At 40.6% G+C, this 12,500-nt stretch overlaps 1 protein-coding gene and 1 long non-coding RNA gene across 3 annotated transcripts in view; one reads left to right on the top strand and one right to left on the bottom strand.

Annotated features, from left to right (window-relative positions):
* LOC110058005 (heat shock protein 75 kDa, mitochondrial-like) overlaps nucleotides 1-12,500 on the bottom strand; it is a 53,854-nt gene that overhangs the window by 28,269 nt on the left and 13,085 nt on the right. The gene's annotated exons all lie outside the window — the stretch shown is intronic.
* LOC149103157 (uncharacterized) overlaps nucleotides 11,870-12,500 on the top strand; it is a 3,013-nt gene continuing 2,382 nt past the window's right edge. Inside the window, exon 1 of the long non-coding RNA XR_016201956.1 lies at nucleotides 11,870-12,373. This is a non-coding gene — a long non-coding RNA (uncharacterized LOC149103157). The remainder of the gene's footprint in view (nucleotides 12,374-12,500) is intronic.

Here is a 12,500-nt window from a genome sequence, read left to right as displayed (position 1 = left end):
AAACAATATTCTATGAAGTCTTAGCAGCAATTGCAGTGAGTTAATGAATTACTCACTGCATCAGGCATAGTTGGACATGTGGTACCACATAGGGCAATTAGCCAGCCATGCAGAGAAATGTCAATTGGCTGTTTCACAAAATTCAGTAAGCCTGTTGAGCCCATAATCATATCTATAACAAAATTCTTGATTGCAACTGGTTCTCTGTGAACCTACATGTATTTGTCAAGTAATCAGCACGCAATCATGTGGGATTACAGGTATCCAATTACAACAAGTTGTAATTGGATAACTGTAATTAGATACCTTCACCATTCAAATGTGAATTATGAGCGCTTTAATCCTACGTTTACGAAACGTGCTACTCGCTTTTTCGTTCAGAAGAAGCTCTCAAAAGACTTTTTGAATTTTGAAATGTTGTTATTGATATGATTAATTAGTAATTGGACTTGTGTTGTATAATTCAGGGAGTAATCATGCTTGTAATTTCAAATTGGCCCTGCGCTACGTGCTTATTTGATTTTAGTATTACTCCCCCGATTTCTCCCTGAATTGTTCTCCACTCGACCCAATTACTACCGTAATTATATAGCTCCATCGAAATCCAATATTGCCAACAGACCTATTTTTTATTAATTTTTGCAAACTGTCCAAATTTAAAATAAATTGGATAGTTTTTGCTCGAACGTTTAGTTTAGCTTTAAACAAACTGTCCAATTTGAGAAAAATCTGGATACTTTCCATCAACCAATGAAATGTCAAGATAAATAAAAGTACTGAGTATTGGCTAATCAGGTTGCAGCTGTTATCACTGCCATCAAATGTCACCGAGCAATTGTAGCTCCCTAAGTTTTCTTATGTTAATGGCAGAATTTCCTGACTTTTCTCTCCACCTTTTTGACATCTAAACTTTCAAATGGAGTCTTTGGCTAGGTTTCCAGAGATAGATGCTACTGATTTACTTGAGATGAGGGAGAATAATCAGAACAAGAACACTCAAAGAAGCAAAAAATCTGTGTTTAAGTGTTTGACCTGTGACGTGCTGAGCAAAGCGAAGTGATAAATACTGTACTTTAGAGGATAAAATATTTGCCTTGTTCATCTGTTTTTGTATCCTATGTAATTAATAGGTAATAGGACTACATGCTTGTCCAATTTGAAATAATTGGATTCAAAAAATTCCTCAGACTGCCAAATTGGACTTGGCCTACGACCTCGTCCAATTTTGGCTGTCTTCAGAATTTTTTTCATCCAATTATTTCCAAATTGGACAGCATGTAGTCCTATTACACTTACGTACTACTAATCAATGACAACTGATTAAGAGTAATCAAAGGTTAAAGTTCCAGTAAGGTTGTTGATTTTCATTGAATAATTGATAGACTACTGATTTATATTTATCAATAGATTATTATAGATCGATGCCCATCAAGGGGAAGCAGATCTTAAGCACCATAAAATTATTGCTAGCGATGGGCACACTGCACATGCCAAGGAACAAGCAAAACAACCGGCTGTCACAAGCTTTCTCAGACAGCCAAAATCCAACATCCAAGAGAAAGTAAGGATCTACTGTAGTCTAACTAAATGAAATATGCATGCATTAATGCTATTTGTTTGACTTTGTGTTTGGCAAATGGCAAGACCTAGCATGTTCTTGCCCAATGCTGAGGTGCAGTATGGTCACTTGTATAAGTTTGTAAGCTGGAATAATCATCACACACATATATCTAGGATCTTTACAGTTACTTTTAAAGCATCACATTTCCGCTCAGAATGATCGAAGGAAAACACGTCTTAGGGAAGTGGTCAAAACTATGTTACATGCTAGGGACCCACTTTTTGGAGGGAGGGCTATATAAGAGGCCATGGGTCTCCCGAGGGAGGTGGGGGGCTACCTAAGAGGCCATGGGTCTCCTGAGGGGGTGGGGGGCTACTTAAGAGGCCATGGGTCTCCTGAGGGAGGTGGGGGACTACTTAAGAGGCCATGGGTCTCCTGAGGGGGTGGGGGGTTACTTAGGAGGCCATGGCTCTCCTGAGGGAGGTGGGGGGCTACTTAAGAGGCCATGGATCTCCTAACGGAGGTGGGGGCTAGGTAAGAGGCCACGTGTCTCCTGACAGAGGTGAGGGGGAGAGGGAGTCTGGACTCTATCCTATTGTGTATTGCAAGCTCTATTGCGATTGATATTCATTCGCCTTCATCAATTCATTCAATTCAGTCATGCTAAAAACTTACCCTAACCCTAAAATTGATCCTAATTGTCTTCTATGGGCATTTAGAACGGACAGGGTTTCATTGGAGCAGTAGATTCTACATGTTAGACGAAAACTTTCTTTGTCAGAGTGAGTGACTGAATATTATTATCCTGAGTGAATATTACTTTTATTATTAATTATTTTATTATTAATTATTTTACAATACAGTACAAATTTTATTGTCAACTCCCTATGGGGGCTTTTCAGAGACAATAATAATGATAAAGATAATTAAAAAATACTACAGAATGTTTGATAAACAATTATTGAAAAACTATTTTCATATAAAATTTATGACATTTTAAAAAATTGATTTAAGAGGAAGGCTTTCATTTTACGTTTAAAAATTTTATTTTATTTTTAATTAAATACATCTCATAAAAGCGCAAAACTTCTACTTAATTCAGACAAAAATACAAGCTGTTAGATGTATAATCATTTTTTTCTTAAATGATAAGCCAAATTTAATGAATACAGAGCCTACCATTAGTGGTCTTATTGTGTAGGCTTCTACTTCACACACAAAAAGACAAACTAGTAGATTTTTTTTTTTTTTTTTCACATGATAAGTCAAACTTAATGAATACATTAGTGTTCTTCTCGCATAGGTTTTTTTTTTTATCTAACAATTTCATCGGGCAACTTTAACTGAAATATTTAGCTGTACACATATTAAATGTATAATTTGCAGTACTTCAGTGTAAAATGGGTTGACTAGCCTACACGACTTCTACTGTTCGTGACATATTTGTGTACATTTGCCGTTCTCTGTTCGGTCACTCAACCTTTTTGTTGCTTCACTCGTGTTTATGAAGGGTACTTCATGTTGTGTTATAAGGTCGAATTTTATTACAGTTGAGCCGTAAGACCTGCTATGGCAAAATTCTAGAGGTCATAGGTCTGCATGATTTCTGCTGTTATCTGCATGTCGCTTCGTCGATGACACCTTTGTAATTTGCCATGTATTTATGCATTTTTTAGGCTCATTTCTATTGCAAGATATGTTTTTTAGTCTCCAAGTATTTCCCTTCGCGGGACAAAATATGAAATTTACCGTAAAAGTGTTGCATACTTGCATTCTATATTGTGACACCGGACCCAGCTGTGATTATAGAACTGTTTGCAAGTACAGGAGGTTGATTCTTATCACGGATATATTTGTCCTTCTACGTTTTTTCTTCGAAGACACCGTAGCTTGGAGAAAGCTATACGTTTCTCCCAAACATTCTTATGTTTCTTGCAGCTATCTGATCGAGCTTATGTTTCTCGAGCTCGATGTTTAGGTTTATTCCTCCTTTTGGTCGTTCTGGCACCACATGATCCAAATGTAGCTGTTAATTACGCGCAAGTCTGTTGACTGTTTTGCGTGTCGTATTTGCCACTGTTCGGCTTAGCTCAGGCAAGACGGCTATTTTTAAAACGAGGAACGGGGAATCGGGGAATGGGAATGGGGAACGGGGAACGGGGAACGGGGAACCTTTAAAATGGGGAATCTTTAAAAGCGGGAATCTTTAAAATGGGGAATCTTTAAAAGCGGGAATCTTTAAAACGGGGAATCTTTAAAAGCGGGAATCTTTAAAAGCGGGAATCTTTAAAATGGGGAATCTTTAAAAGCGGGAATCTTTAAAATGGGGAATCTTTAAAATGGGGAATCTTTAAAAGCGGGAATCTTTAAAATGGGGAATCTTTAAAAGTGGGAATCTTTAAAATGGGGAATCTTTATTAAAAGCGGGTGATTTCTTGTCAACCACTGTTTTGACTTTCCGTCCTTATTCCTGGTTTTTGTGATAAAAACGGCTTCAAACGACCCTTCCCCTATCACATCTTGTTCGCTGAGATCATTCCACTTAAACTGTGGAAGACCTTCAAAGCGACCGATTCTTTCTTCTTTAAAGTGAATGCAATGGGCACTTTGAAATTGTCTTTGCATGACTGCATGGCGTAGAAAGAGGTATCGTTAAGCACGCAATGACGGATTATACGCGAAATTCGCCGTCACATCGTTCGGGCATCGAGCATCGAATTGCTTTATTGCTGGTTTTCAGTGTCATGCTATTCAAAATAAACAAAATAAAACTCAAAACAGTTCAAACGATAAAGTCCAGAATCTTGAAGAGAAAGAAGGTAAATATGCAATGACTTTCGCTAAGATTCAGGTCACAGCAATGTTTCTTAAGCAAGACATGTGGAGAATTTTTTTACCCAAATTTATAGAGATTTTGATGGAGACGCCATGCTGGCGCCCTTCCGGATGGCGGCCGGAAACCAACAAACATCTGTCACTGAGTTTTGCTACAAAAGTGTGAATTTATCTCTTCAGGAACTCAAAAACATTTTAAAAATAATACTTTTTCTAATACATGAACTGTTCAGATAGCCAAATTCCCCGAAATAAGTCACTCTTTTAACCAACATGACAGCTTTCTTGCCCGTCATGTAAATGCCGCGTCACGCAAAAGATTAGAAATTCAAGCGCAGTCTATTACAAAACCAAGAACCCACTTGGAGCAAAAATTTGTATGACTATTAGTTTTCAGCTACTCTTACACATCATGAAAGTAAAATCTCAGGATGATTAATAGTTTTGTAGTTTGAATTTTAGCGACGTCATCTGAGGGGACTGTTGATTTATCGATTAAACAATCAAAAACGTGTTTTCCCTGCTATATATTTGTCGTTAAGTCGTAAGTCCTTCCATTAGCACATGATAAGGCTACGACAAATATCCATCGCTGCGAAACTAAATGTCACAGTCCGGAGTTAAGATAAATCCAGGCGGTTAGATTCTTTGGTCGGTCTAGCGGATCTCAGAGTGAGAATCGAGATTTGAACCGCTCCACTATCCCGCGAAATCGATGGGCTTTAATAGCGTACAATAAAATTACAATGAATAAATTCCACAACTGTCTCTGTACCTGTTGAGTTAATACATGTGAGAGAATAAATAGCTTCCGGTGGGAAACTGAGAGATTCTCGTTCACTTTTCAGTAAAGATTAACGCTATTAAATATTCCCCACTTTAAAGATTCCCGCTTTTAAAGATTCCCCATTTTAAAGATTCCCCGTTTTAAAGATTCCCCGTTTTAAAGATTCCCCATTTTAAAGATTCCCGCTTTTAAAGATTCCCGCTTTTAAAGATTCCCCATTTTAAAGATTCCTGCTTTTAAAGATTCCTCGTTTTAAAGATTCCTTGTTTTAAAGATGCCCCGTTTTAAAGATTCCCGCTTTTAAAGATTCCCCGTTTTAAAGATTCCCGCTTTTAAAGATTCCCCATTTTAAAGATTCCCACTTTTAAAGATTCCCCATTTTAAAGATTCCCGCTTTTAAAGATTCCCCGTTTTAAAGATTCCCGCTTTTAACCCATTGACGCCTGAATGAAATTGCCCGCGACCCACCCCTAATTCCCTGGTGGTTTTCGGAATATTTCTGAGCGAGCGAAAGCACAAAAATAAACCATATGCGCAGTAACCACAGACGCAAGATCAGGTTTCAAGACATCGTTTATTTACAGTTGAATAACTGAAGGGTCAAAATATTAAAAAATATTAGCAAAAAGAACTCAACCTAATGTGTAAAACTGATGAGAAAACAAGAAATTATATTATTTCTTTACCGCGCGACAAAATGTCCCACAAAAGCTGAGAAAATTGACTTTGCGAAAATGAGTTAATTATTGACTTAGGAGGACAAAAACGAAACCAAATACTATGGCGCGTTTTCAGGGTCAAAATTAAAAACTAACTTTTCCACCTTTCCTTACCTGCTAAGTAAAATGTCTGTCATTTCCTGTCTTTGAAATTAGACAGTACGCATCTCTTTTGACCTCCGAAACAATACATTCCGCGTTTCCTGAATACTAAAATCATAACATCCGGCATATTTTGACCTTTGAACAAAATTCTCTGCGTTTCCTGACTTCTCTCGAATTTTAAGTCCGGCATGTTCTGACTTTCAATGTAATTAGTTACCAAATACCGTACTACTTAGTTTAAACATCTCAACTAAACATCCCATGCCGGCACCTGACAAGCCATTTAGTTCATAATGAAATCTCGCTGCTGAGCCGACATTCTGATCTGCAAAATTTGCAAATGCGCGTTTTCTGACTTCTCGATTCTACCAGGCGTCTTTTCCGCGTAGGCGTGGATCCTACAATAATACACATGACATGTGATCAGGGTTTTCAAATTGAAATAAAGTAGCAGGAGGAAATCATGAAGTAGGCGGCACACTCTAGGGTCATGATAAAGGAGGCCACACGTGTAGAGGAGTGCCGGAATGGCTTCCCTCCTCCTGCACGGGGGGAGGGGGGGGGGGGAGGAAAATGGGGTGAAGACCGTGGAAAATTTGAAAATCTATTTGTCTTGAGAAGCATTTTGATGACTGAAAAGTGATTTTGTTGGAGGCTACTGTACACTTTATTTTAACAAGGGTTTATTAAAAATTCCTTGAGGGGAGTCCATATTCTGCCACTGCTTGTTGGAAAAGGCCAAGAACAGTAGCTGCGGTATTCTTTGTTCCAGCCCTAAGATATACAGGAAATCTTGTGTATCCATCAACTCCACCATGCACTACAATCTTCCATCTGAAACTTAAAAATACATGAGTCCATACTTTGCTGTCCTTTCATGGATTCTGTCCTGTCCTTCTGTCCTGTCCTGTACTTCTTTTTATGGTACTCTCACTCACACCAAGGGCTCTGGACATGTCGGGTAAGTTGATTTCATAATCGGCAAGATATTGCAGCTGCTCCCGTGGAATCTCGAACCTAGGACGCCCAACCGTTCTAGGCTGGTTTGCTACTGCTGGGGAGGAATGATACCAATTCCGCTCTACCTCCGACAACATTCGCGTCACAGTGGCGAGTGAGGGTCGAACTGTATCAAACACCTGCATGTTGTCAGCAAGTCGAACCAAATGGCGAGAAATTTGTTCCAATCGGAACAGATCATAATCAGCCACATCTTCACTAACTGTGTCCTGTTGAAGTCTCCTTGCAAGGTCGAATGATGTATGGGAAGACTGCTCAAGAATTGCTCTTGTGCCGTCGACTCCATCCATAAATGCCCGGGAAAACCGCCGGTCCTGGCACTAGGTTTGCATCAGGGGATCCAGGCTTGCGCGGCAGAGACGCCTGGTAGAATCGAGAAGTCAGAAAACGCGCATTTGCAAATTTTGCAAATCAGAATGTCGGCTCAGCAGCGAGATTTCATTATGAACTAAATGGCTTGTCAGGTGCCGGCATGGGATGTTTAGTTGAGATGTTTAAACTAAGTAGTACGGTATTTGGTAACTAATTACATTGAAAGTCAGAACATGCCGGACTTAAAATTCGAGAGAAGTCAGGAAACGCAGAGAATTTTGTTCAACGGTCAAAATATGCCGGATGTTATGATTTTAGTATTCAGGAAACGCGGAATGTATTGTTTCGGAGGTCAAAAGAGATGCGTACTGTCTAATTTCAAAGACTGGAAATGACAGACATTTTACTTAGCAGGTAAGGAAAGGTGGAAAAGTTGGTTTTTAATTTTGACCCTGAAAACGCGCCATAAAATACAACAGAATTGAATTTCTTGTATTATTACGGCTAACATTTGAGAAAACAACGAAAAATAAAAGCGAAGAACTCATGTAAAAATCAATCTGAAAACAAGAAATCAAGTAATTTCTTCGCCGCGCGACGAAAATATTACGGCGCTGCGAAAGAAAGATGAAAGTCGTAAATCAAAAACACGACAAAAACAAGCGAATTATTTTGAGATCAGTCGTATTTCAACTGTGTTAAATCAGTGGCCATTTAGTTCTTATCTCAGCGGTTCTGTAGTAGCTGAATAAGACTCCAAAAAATATTTGAACGAAGCGAATAAACTAAACAAACAAAGCGCCTGGAGGTCGCCGTAAATTAAATATGCACAAATCCAGCGTGCAAGTTACTGTTCACTTTTAAAACCTAAAATTCCCAAATACAGGGAACCAAATGAAAGAAATGCGAAAGGAAGTTCAATAACAATAAATTTTTATTCAAGCTGAGACGAAGAAACCTATTTAAAAGTAAAAAATTGTTCAAAATCTCGCAGACGTGCTTTGCTGCATGACCGCATGTTCAAATTATTCTTCACGCTAACGCGAAAGCTTGAGTTTTTGCCGACCGCTTTTGCAGTCATTTGGCTTTACCAATCGTTCCAAAAGTTGAAATCAACTTCGAAGTAATAGTGTACATTACCATTTTTGTTTCTGAAGTCCGAAAAGCCGCTTTAAACCTGCGATCTGTCGTCGAAACTTACTTGAAGGCGATCCGATCTTCATGTTTTCTCGGCGGTTGTAGGAAGAAAAACTTCTTCACCAGAAAGTTTTGAGGACTCTGTACTCCTTGATCCTCCATTCTGAGGCCACCTGAACATTGATTTGTATTTTTCCTTTCTATTTTAAAGCCCAAAGCAGTAATTTATCCGTCTTAGGAATGAAAACAAGACCTTGGAAGTTTTTAGATTTGGCCCGCAACGCGCCATGATTACCTGCACTTTTCGAGCGCGCGATTTTAAGAAGAAAAACCGTCTTTCTAGGACCCCTAAAGTCCTCTGAAAATATGCTCAGAAAGTCTATTCTGATTGGTTTATTCGTCCTCAAGAACCATAGAACAATAGGAGAACCAAAAAGTCTTCAGCGAGGGTAGGAAAGGCAATTGTCCCCATGTGCTTTTTTTCGGGCGGTTACGGGCGGCACAGGGAAATGGAGCAGTTTTTCGCACGGGCGGTTACGGGCGGCACAGGCGTCAATGGGTTAAAGATTCCCCGTTTTAAAGATTCCCGCTTTTAAAGATTCCCCATTTTAAAGATTCCCGCTTTTAAAGATTCCCCGTTTTAAAGATTCCCGCTTTTAAAGATTCCCCATTTTAAAGATTCCCCGTTCCCCGTTCCCCGTTCCCCGTTCCCGTTCCCCGTTCCCATTCCCCGTTCCCATTCCCCGATCCCCGATTCCCCAGTCCCCGTTTTAAAGATAGCCCAGGCAAGACCATGGTTTCGATCCTCCATGTGGATCTCATCAGTTGCCGGTATTTCTAAAATACTATGTACGTCTGTAGTTGCTAACGCAACTCGTACATATGTGAGGATGTAAGACATTCTGTGGCTTGTACAAACTTGTATAATGGCTAGCCTACACGACTTCTACGGTTCGTGACATTTGTACATTTGCCGTTCTCTGTTCGGTCACTCGACCTTTTTTTCGCTTCACTCGTGTTTATGAAGGGCATTTCATGTTGTGTTTAAAGGAGGAATTTTAAGTAGAGTTGAGCCGTTAGACCGTGCTATGGCAAATTTTTAGAATTCATATAGGTCTGCATGATTTCCTTTGTTATCTGCATGTCGCTTCGTCGAGTTTGACACCTCTGTAATTTGCCGTGTGTTTAAACATACCATTGTTTTGGCTCGTTTCTATTGCAAGATACAAGTATTTCCTTTCCAGGGACAAAATATGAAATTTACCATGAATATGTTGCTTACTTGCATTCTATATATTATTGCGATGCCAGGCCCGGCTGTTTGATTAGAACACTTTGCAAGTAGTATGTTGCAATTGATCCTTATCACGGATATCCGATTTGTCGTCGTACGTTTTTCTTCGGAGATGCCGTAGCTTTGCTTGGAGAAAGCTATACGTTTCTCAAAAGACATTCTTTGGTTTCTTGCAGCTATCTGATTGAGCTTATGTTTCTGGAGCTCAATGTATAGGTTTATTCCCCCTTTTGGTCATTCTGGCACCATATGATTCAAATGTAGCTGTTTACGAGCAAGTCTGTTGACTGTTTACCGTGGCCCCAGAGGTTTTTCTTGATGTTTCCCTACGTGAGAGATCTGCGAGAGAGCCACGGAGCTTCACGGTTAGCTTGAGAGCAGGCTCACCTTTGAGTCACACGCGCGAGCGTCGATAAGCAAAGCGATCCGGCGGGAAGGAGTCTGGTGAAGTAGCCTGCGACCAGGCTCCCGGCGAGGACGGAAAAAAATTCCGGCGAGTGCGAAACAGAAGAATTCGGAGAGCAAAGCTATCGGGGCGGGTGTTCGAGCTCACCGGGAGCCTGTTCGCAGGGTATTTGTGAAGAGGCGCCAAGAAAGTGAGCCCGCCCTGATCTCTGTAATTTTTTTATTTCTGCGCGCGTAGATCGTCTGAGCGAAGTGAAATACCATTGGTCGAAAAGCGGGAAAGGTGAGAAAACTGTCAATCTACTATGTTTGATGAGGAGCGATTAAATCCCCATGGAGTCGATAATTTACCGCACAATAGAAAAAAAGTGGTCCACATTGGGAGTCAGAAGAAGAGTTGAGTGCACATATTACTGATGTTTTAACAAAGTTCCAGTCTATTTCTGGTTAAATTTCAAACTAAAGAGGGGGCAGGAAATAGCAGGTGAAAGTATGTTAATGAATCAAGACGTACTTGTCGTGTTGCCGACTGCATATGGGAAGAGTTAAATATTACAAACGTATGTGATTGCAAGCGGGCAACGAAACAACACGAAGGCATTTGCCCATTTACCAGCATCGCCAAAGACCAGATTGCCAAAGCAAGATCACTTGGAATCAAAGTGTGTTTCCTTAGTAGACATAAACTTTGACACTTTTTCTTTGGCAAAACTTTATCAACAACGGATATCGTGCCTACATGTTGTTATGAAAAAGATTAACAATTTTCCCGAGAAATCTGAGCTGCCAAAGTTCATACTTCCGGTGAAAATTAATTGACTTTATTCTTTTCTGTGGTTTCCGGGGTGGAAATAAAAAAAAAATTGCAGAGATCAGAGCAGGCTGACTTTCTCGTCTGACAGGCCTGCGAACAGGCTCCCGGTCTGAAGCGAATGCAAGGCTCGCGCACTTCACACGCGAGGATCGCGCTTACGGCGCTTCGCGCCTTCCGAAAACGTCCAAAAACGACTGTTTTGCAGTCTAAGGACAGGGGAACCTGTAGACTTTGTTTTTGTTGTGCCTACCCGCCCTTGATGATTAGCCTGTAACAAATCAGTCAATGAGGTAATTAGACCTGTCAAGAAGCTACATTTTCTGTAGTTGCAAACAGTTCGAATCGGCCTAATCAAATAGCCCGGCCGGGCATCATAATATAGAGTGCAAGTAAGCAACATGTTCACGGAATATTTCAAACTTAGCTTTGTCCCTCCAGACCCAATACTTAAAGAGCTTAAAACATATTTTCCAATGCTGAAATGAGCCTAAAGAAATTATAAGCACACGATAGAGGTGTCAAACTCTGCGAAGCGACAAGCAGATAACAGCGGAAAGTCTGGAAACCTAGCCTGCGAACAGGCTCCCAGCGGGGACAGACAAAAATTCTGGCGAGTGTGAAACAGAAGAATTCGGAGAGCAAAGTGATCGAGGTGGGGACAGGGGAGCCTGTAGACTTTGTTTTTGATGTGCCAATCCGCCCTTGGTGATAAGCCTGTAACAAATCAGTCAATGAGGTAATTAGACCTGTCAAGAAGCTACATTTTCGGTACTTGCAAACAGTTCTAATCAAGCTAATCAAATAGCCTGACCGGGCGTGATAGAGTGTAATTTTGCGATTTTTTCATGATCCGTAGCCTGCAGAGCAAGCGAGATTTTTTCGAGCGAGCGCTCACATCGTAAAAAGTTTAGCCGCCATCTTGAATTTTTCATGCAGTGGGAGACTGGGGAGAGAAAGAAAGTTTTACCAAGGGGGTGAATGATAGGCAAGAGGAAGGATAAGGGAGGGGTGGAGCGAAGAAAATCTCGCCTGCCCGAGGTCATTGTTCTTTTAGGAAACTCCGTTCGCCCACGAACGGAGTTTCTGATTGGCACGGCTTGACTCTGCCTGTCAATTGTCTGTCAGTCAGTTTCGTTTCGTTCGTGCGGGTAAGAAACATGGCAAACTCTGTCGAAAGTGATGTTGTTAGTTTCGATTCCGCTCTCGAGGAATCTCTCAAGCGTTTATGCGAACTTGGAATGTCTCGCGAATTACGAACGGAGCAAAAAGACGCAATTTCCACACTGGTATCCGGAAAAGATCTGTTGGCAGTGCTACCCACTGGCTTTGGGAAAAGCTTAATATTTACGTAAAATGGGGTTGACAAGCCTACACGACGCCTACGGTTTGTGACATTTGCACATTTGCCGTTCTCTGTTCGGTCACTCGACCTTTCTTGTCGCTTCACTCGTGTTCATGAAGGGCACTTCATGTTGTGTAATAAGGAGGAATTTTAAGCGGAGTTGAACCGT

Source organism: Orbicella faveolata, unplaced genomic scaffold (genome assembly GCF_042242905.1).
Source record: "Orbicella faveolata isolate gen_17 unplaced genomic scaffold, um_ofav_v1 contig_35, whole genome shotgun sequence".
Taxonomy (NCBI): domain Eukaryota; kingdom Metazoa; phylum Cnidaria; class Anthozoa; order Scleractinia; family Merulinidae; genus Orbicella; species Orbicella faveolata.
Note: the sequence above shows the minus strand (reverse complement) of the source record. Positions and strands in the feature narration are given on the sequence as shown.